The sequence below is a fragment of the Mytilus trossulus genome, chromosome 10 (assembly GCF_036588685.1).
Source record: "Mytilus trossulus isolate FHL-02 chromosome 10, PNRI_Mtr1.1.1.hap1, whole genome shotgun sequence".
In the NCBI taxonomy this organism is placed as follows: Eukaryota; Metazoa; Mollusca; class Bivalvia; order Mytilida; family Mytilidae; genus Mytilus; species Mytilus trossulus.
The window spans coordinates 2,458,869-2,467,470 of record NC_086382.1 but is presented as its reverse complement, the minus strand read 5'-3'; positions in this window follow the sequence as shown (position 1 = coordinate 2,467,470).

The window sequence follows — 8,602 nt, the reverse complement described above, 5'->3', positions numbered from 1 at the left end:
AAATTTTGTCTTTCTTTTCCAATGATATGCAAAAAGATGTTTTGTTTCTATGTGGTGTAATCAAACATAACGTCTTTTTCATTACGTCAAAATAAGAATTCCAGAGGAAAGAAAGATCATATACGTCATTGGTGAATATTAACAAATGAAGAACTGAACTCAAACAAAATACACGTTGATGATAAAATAATCAAAATGCAATCGACTGGTAATGGAAAGTATTAATAGGTAAAACAAAATTATAAAGTGTATTAGTTAGTTACTTAAAACCAAATCGCCTGCACTGCAGCCGTCCCGCTAGACCACACGACCACCTGGGCTCTACTTAAATAGAGCTTTCGCTGGCCGTGTGTTACCTTTCCTCGTCAGTTTTAATCTAGCGGCGTACTACAGTACATAATATATAAGGCATGAAGATGTTATTGTTACAGATCAGCTAAATTATCTATAGTTAAGGATCCTACAAATTAATGTAATATACAGTCACAGAAAATAATTATATTTATAAGTACGTCTGAGTCAGTGACAACTCTACAACAGATGTATCCATCGGATCGCCATCAATGATGGTGATACATGGCTGTGTACATAATGTATATACAACTCGTCTAAACATCAACCCAACAATGTTAGATCTGTAAATTTGCTTTCGCAAATTTTTGGTTCTTCCCTCGCCCGGCCAGCGAAAGCTCTATTTTAGTAGAGCCCAGGTGGTCGTGTGGTCTAGCGGGACGGCTGCAGTGCAGGCGATTTGGTGTTACGGTATCACAGTAGCATGGGTTCGAATCCCGGCGAGAGAAGAAATAAAAATTTGTGAAAGCAAATTTACAGATCTACCATTATACAATATACGAGATGAACATACTCCAAAATGTAAACAACTGATTTTAGAATAAATGCGTTTATTTTCAATGCAAAGTCTATATGAGTTAATCAGTCAATCTTTAGTGACCAGGCAACAGTATTGTAACTATATCTCTTCCGAATATGTTCGTTTTACGGGTAAATTTTTCATTTTAAATGAAAGACGACACTTTTTAGTGCATTGTATTTCCATTAGAATTGGATGTAAAATACCTGGACGTATGAAATGTATGCACGTTGTTTAAAATTTACGGCTGATATCCTTGTACCGATGATTTATAAAGAAAATAAATTAAAATAATTCAAAGTTTTACTGGGAGACCACAAGGATTAATAGCAACCCCCTGTATAAAATTGCTGTCAATAAGGACTTGGTTTTCTGTGCGACAATATCAATATACTCAGCAATATCAAAATGAATATCAATGCCATCATCTGAGCACAAGGAATGTTTTAATCTTCGACTCTCCATTATAAGTGGCCTGGTAACTTTAGTAATCACTTAACAAACAGAACTTGATCCGAACGGCTGAACGAAAAATATTTTACCATAAGAATTCTTAGTAAACAGTGTGTGTCTCATATATATTAATAACGTGATAACAAAAAAGCATGGCAAACTGTCAAAACAATAAAAAAATACTTTTTCATAAATAGCATAGCTAGACGGTTATCTTCAAATTTCACAGATTTCTTCCACTTATGTTAATTAAAACGGCGTGGATTTAAAAAAAATAAAAGTTTTTAGCATGGTTTTGAACTGGCGAATTAACAACCAGGGGTTTTACGTTGTTTATCATCTCAATAACGTGTTGTAGTTTTCTTTGTCTTGTCTTAAATATATTACTTTCACTGCTTAGTTTTTTCGGTAGTATCCATTTGACGTGGCTCTGTATTTCTATTGTGTTATTGTGTTTTTGTTCTTTTTTGTATTTTTGTCTTTCATTTTTACTAATGTGCTTTTTTCTATACGCCTGTTTGTGTTTTATTTGATACATAGGACCTTGCTCTGTACTTATACCTCCTGTCATTGTGTTATTTTACTTTGATTATGTCTGTGTTGTAGTTTTTTGTTTTATGTGCTTTGTCTGTGTGCCTTCTTGTGTTTTTTCTTACATGGGACGTGGCTCTGTATTTATACATCCCGTCATTGATTTTTTGTGTCATAATAATTGCTTGTTTAAATATCTGTTTGTTTTATAGTGATGAAAATAATAACACAATGCAGACTGCTGTACCCATATTTTTGACATGTTTACCCCTTATGTCTTGTTCACAAATTGTCAATATAATGTTATATTATAAGACTTTCATACAAGTGAGAGGTTTATATAGATATTAAAACCGGTTGAATTCAACATTTTCTCCTAAAGAACACGCCTTTACCAAATCAGGAATTTGACAATTTTTCGTTTGATGTGTTTGAGCTTTTGATTTTGGAATTTGATAAGGGACTTTGCTTTTTAAATTTTCGTTGGAGTTCAGTTTTTTTGTGATTTTACTTTTAAATCTTCCATTTCAAGGTCAAAGGTCAAGGTCAAGTTCTAAATTCAGAATTTTCCATGTTTTTGCATTTTCTCCAACCCTTGAAAAGGTACATATTAAAGAACAAGTGCAAAATGATTGCTATATAGTTATGAAGATATTTTACATTTGGTCTGATACAATTAAATAGCATCTAATAGGAGTTAGTGCCTCTGAAATGTCTTGATATGAGGTTATTTGATTATAACTTCAACTAATTAGATATAGGAAGATGTGGTGTGAGTGCCAATGAGACAACTCTCCATCCAAATAACAATTTAAAAATTAAACCATTATAGGTTAAAGTACGGCCTTCAACACGGAGCCTTGGCTCAACTAAGTCCATTTTAATGGCATTTGACCTTGTGCAAAAGTTTGGATGACAAGTGACCTTGAAAAATGACTACCGGAAGTGACCTTGAGAAAACCGGAAGTAACCTTTTTTGCAATTTTTTCGTATAAAAGTACTCAGAATCCATATATTTTGTCATATAGATACATAAACTGATTACTGAAGACTAAAAATGACTTCCAACAAACCGGAAGTGACCATGTATCTCCCATTCTAAATACAAAAGTATATAGAAACTATATAGTTTTGGAATCAGTGTGAAAGAAGCTATCATATTAGACCGGAAGTGACATTCATATCTCCGGAAGTAGCATATTATCTCCTTTATATCACTTAAAAATATGAGTAAACCATTATTTATCGTATCAGTATGAACAGCTACCGTCTTATCAAAATTTCTTTGATATGGAAAGACCTTCAATTGTTCTCTGAACAATTGGTTTTTAATTTTACTTGATCCTGTTTTTGGGGATTGCAAATCTTATATCATTGTGATAGAGAAAAATCCGGTTTACTATCAATCTGACAGCCCCTTGTTATGAGTAAAATAGGTTGTCTGGTCTTATTTGTCATAAAAGAAATAAAAATAATTGAAGTACTGATTTCAGGCAACAATGATCATGTGAGATGTTTTCACTGTGGTATAGGATTACAGAACTGGGATTCAGAAGATAATCCTTTTGTAGAACATGCTAGATGGTCCCAAGAATGTCAGTTTCTCAAAGACAAGAAAGGATTGGATTTCATTTCTACAGTACAAGATGCTGTCCGGAGAGTACAGCTGGTGATTAATTTAAATATTGTCATCTGAGCTTTCTTTGCTTTTCCTTTTACTTCCTTTTCCCGGTTGAATAATAGCTAATAATATTTTCCTATGTTAACACATGTATCTAAATAGCTCGAGTTATCGATTAAAACAGGAATATGTGAACTTTTCTGTTTTTGTCAAATCTGTTATGTTGATAAGTGACAAACAACAAAAAGTGATATGAGCCAACAACAAAAACGTGACATCTGTAAACTATATTTAAACAAATAAATGCCTTCAATCAGAAGAAAATTCCTATATATTATATCCATTGCAATTTAATTTTGTGCTTTCATAAAAAAGATGTCAAGGTCGCAATTAAAAAGTATACAACTATAAGAAAGATGGACAACGCAATAAGCAACAATATAAATAATGATAGACAACACACAAGATAGACAAAAACACATAAACAACAGTGCTTACAAAATCAACATAGAAGAGTCAAAATGGAACAACACTAATCACATTAGTAAACAGGAAGGGAATTAAGGGACTTGTGGTGATTGCTCATCCAACAGAACGAAATGTGCGATCAAAAGCAATAAAAAATATCAGCTACCAAAAATGTATATCGTGCTCTGTACCATTACATTGTGTAAAAAATTGTAAAAAAAAAGTTTCCCGTGAGTGTATAATACCTGTCAGTCATACAGTGAAATTATTCAATGTTATTGTTTTATATATCAGGTGGAGGCCTTGAATACTGATGACATAGCACAAACTTTCGATGGTCACAATAGTGACTGTGAAGAAGATGGAATAGCTAGATCAAAAAGTAAAGGAAGAGGTTTATATTATCCGCTTATTTATTACAAAATTGCAAAGGAGTAGGGACATTAAGGCCCAGTTTTGGCCCAGAAAAATATATGTTTGACAACTACTCCAAATTGGCTTATACCATGTATAATGTTTGGAAGTGCATGCTGTCAAGAAATATCAATGAAAAACATAAGATTTTTATTTGATGACGTCTCAATTACGTAATAATATGTACCTTTTTATGAAAACAATGAAAAATACAGAATGTATGCCGTTTATTTTAGCTGATTTTCAGTTTCGTCCCCGAGGGTATCACCACCCCAGTAGTCAACACTTCGGTGTTGACATGAATATCAATAATGTGGTCATTTTTTATAAATTATCTGTTTATAAAACTTTGAATTTTTCGAAAAAACTAAGGATTGTCTTATCCCAGGCATAGATTACCTTAGACGTATTTGACACAACTTTTTGGAATTTTGGATTTTTAATGCTCTTCAACTTTGTTCTTGTTTGGCTTTATAAATATTTCGATATGAGCGTCACTGATGAGTCTTATGTAGACGAAACGCGCGTCTGGCGTACTAAATTATAATCCTGGTACCTTGGATAACTATTTACATCACTGGATCGATGCCACTGCTGGTGGACGTTTCGTCCCCGAGGGTATCACCAGCCCAGTAGTCAACACTTCGGTGTTGACATGAATATCAATAATGTGGTCATTTTTATAAATTTCCTGTTTATAAAACTTTGAATTTTTCGAAAAAACTAAGGATTTTCTTACCCCAGGAGTAGATAACCTTAGCCGTATTTGGCACAACTTTTTGGAATTTTGGATCCTCAATGCTCTTCAACTTTGTATTTATTCGGCTTTTTAACTATTTTGATCTGAGCGTCACTGATGAGTCTTATGTAGACGAAACGCGCGTCTGGCGTATAAAATTAAAATCCTGGTACTTTTGATAACTATTGTTTGCACAATGAACGACAAATCTATGTGACGTATAAAATTTTCTGACGTCAGACACACAAATCAATGAATGTGTTTGTAGATAGATGTTTTTGTGTTCTGTTAAATTGTTCCTTTTAAAATTGTTATACAATGATTACTGATGTACCCATATTTTGACTATTTTATTTATTGTGTCTGTTTAGTTAACGCATCAATGTAAATATAACGGAATTTGATGAGACTGTTATCAAAATGAGAGGGTTAGCGCTATAAAACCAGGTTTAATCCACCATTTTCTACATTTCGCAAGTGAGTTAAGCGGTTGAGAAGTCTTTACGATTATTGCAAGCTATCAGGTGGTTGTTTTGAAATTTTTATTTCACACAGGAATAGTTTAGTCCCTCGAACAGGTAGCTTGTAATAGTATGGTGACTAGATTGATATTGGAGTATCTCTAATTCCATGAAAACGGAGACTAGCATATAGTTTATAATCCAAACACGGTACATCTGTCCTAAATCAGGAAACTCTGTAAATCTTGTATTTAAGAAAAAAATGTGGTTCATTTATATGTTTCGGAGTTTAGTATGACGTCAATTTTTGCTGAACTAGTATACTGTTTTGTTCAGAGACAAGCTGAAGTCGGCACCCCATGTGTGGAATATTCTGTATTGAAGACACATTGGTTGCCACTCGACTGTTTTCTGCTCCTTGGTTGGGTTGTTGACTCATTAAACGAATGAATAATAACTGTCATATTTCTTACTTGGTAAAACCATTGTCTTTTGTAGAAAATGGTGGATTAGACCTGGATTTTATAGCTAGCTAGATCTCTCACATGTATACCAGTCGCATATAGAGACCTCTAAGAATAAAAACTCTTTATATGATAATTTTGAAAAGTTCAGAGGAACTCTGTTCATAAAAGATTAACAACAAAAGAGTAGCAATGCTTCAATGGTTGCTATAACGCAGTATACTAGTATGCGTACCGAAGGTATTTTAGACAATTGAATAGATCAAATTGTGTTGGCAATTTCTGCCAAGAAAGGGAAAATATTACTGAATATATTTGTCTATCGATAATTTAGTTGAAGCAATGAATATATTTACCTATCGATAATTAAGTTGAAGAAATTTATGTTGGTAATGTTTTATATGATACAGAAATTTTTACATAGACCAAATAACGTAATTGTTACTAATTTGAGGTTGCCACATTGCCTTCAACAACGAACAAAACCTATACATCTTGGCAAAGTATAAAACTTTCAAGACGTTAAATGCAATTCATACTAGAAAATAAACGAGCTGACGTTAGTTCCTAAAACATATGTCACTTTGATTCATTTCAGTTCTGTTAAACGTTTTCATTAAGTGAAAAGTCGATTGAAAATTTTGATTAAAACATTACTTTTTTTTATATCGCAGACATGAATGATTTTTTACATTCTACATTCAATTTTTGTCATGTTTATCCATTTAATTCATCCAAAATTTTTATAAAAATTAAACTTTGCACAATATCCAGTAGTTAATAAATTATTTAGGGTGGACACATTTTCTGAAAAGATCTCTTATGATATAATCATACCGGTCCTGACTTTTTTTTTTTTAAAAGTTTTCAAATGAAGTGTATTTCTTTATAAAACTACAGTGTATGCTGATTTCACACATTGCCGGAAACTTTCTGCTATATCATAAAAGTCAAGGAATTCTCAATCAATAAATTAAGTTCACCGTTGACCCAATTATATTTTAGCAATCTTATACAATGGAAAGTAAATATACAACCTTACATAAATTTCCTGGTAGAAAAATTCGGGTTTTAAAATTCCATATTTATTTATAGAAATATGACATCACAGTAAGACATGTGGGCTATATTAGCCACTGTTTTATATAAGCATTTAATATGCAGTTGTTAGATATGGATTACATAGCAAAGACCAATATTCAGGTACTTAGTGTTTAAAGTGCAATTTCATTATTCATTTTCGGGAGATTAAACAAATAGATAATACTTTAAAGACTTCGATTTCAATGTTAAACGTGACTTTAATGACATTATCTATTTTATTGTTAATTACATGCATTCCGTTAGATTTTTTGTATACGGATAGCCTGAGTATGGAAATCGATATCTTATCAAACTATATCATTGTACTTTGAAATAAATACTGTTACCATTGTAGAAGTTTTTTTTTGTCGTATCATTTTATGTATATATATATATATATTACATCTCCAAATTGTATTGACGAGGAAAAGTAACTCTAGGCTTGCGAAAGCTAAATTTTAGTTCAGTCTTGGCGGCTGAGAAGGCTTGCCGCTGTACACTGTTTGGTCATGATAGATCCTGTCGATTCAGTAGTTGCTTGTTGTTTCATTTTAAATGAACAAAGGTGATCGTCCGTTTCATTCTACAAATATTAACTATAGACCGAAAGGAATTGACAATAGCTTTTCAAATTGATTGTTAAGTCATATTGTCTCTTCCATATCTCATCCTACCGTTATGGTCATACTCTGTCTTACTAATTTATAGAAATATTACAATTCGAATAACCTTTTAAATCAAAAGTAAAATCACAAAAATACTGAACTCCGAAGAAAACCGTTTAAGACATCGGTTGAAATAAAGTGCCTTATTTATATTTTATTAAATGAATGAACTATGTCGGGTTCAACTAAAACCGACTATACGGTATTGGGTTTTTCGATGGTCGATACTTTTAACAATCCTTTCGTTCGATTTGTGTCAAGTTTTGATTTTGCCGTTCAAATAGGGACCTAAATTTTTTTATTTTTTAAAATTCATCATTCAGTTTTGCAATTTCAATATTAATCCGTGAATTCGTCAGAACCTTATACAAAAATTCAATTTTGAATATGCGGTAAGTTATAAATTATATATAGCGTGGAGACATTTTCTGAAAACAATCTGCTATTGATACTGTTTTCACCTCTGCTACGATCGATAATATATTACATCTGTCCTTTCTTTTGTTTTGAGAGTGTATTTGTTCTTACAAAACAACATTGTATATTCATTTAACACATTGTCTGAAATTTTTTGCTATGTCATGTAGTTAACGTAATCTTCATTCAGTCAATAAAGCACATCATTAACCCAATTGTGTATTTTCTGAAATTTTACCCTATAAAAACATGAGAAAGTGAAACTCCAATTTTATAAATTTCCTAGGAGTTTAACAGGGTTTTTCCACATGGTAAATTCCCATGTTTATTTATAGAAATTTGACTGTACATATGTATGTAAGATATTATTGTATTCAAACATCAAATTGCAGTTGTTAGATATGGATTATAAAGC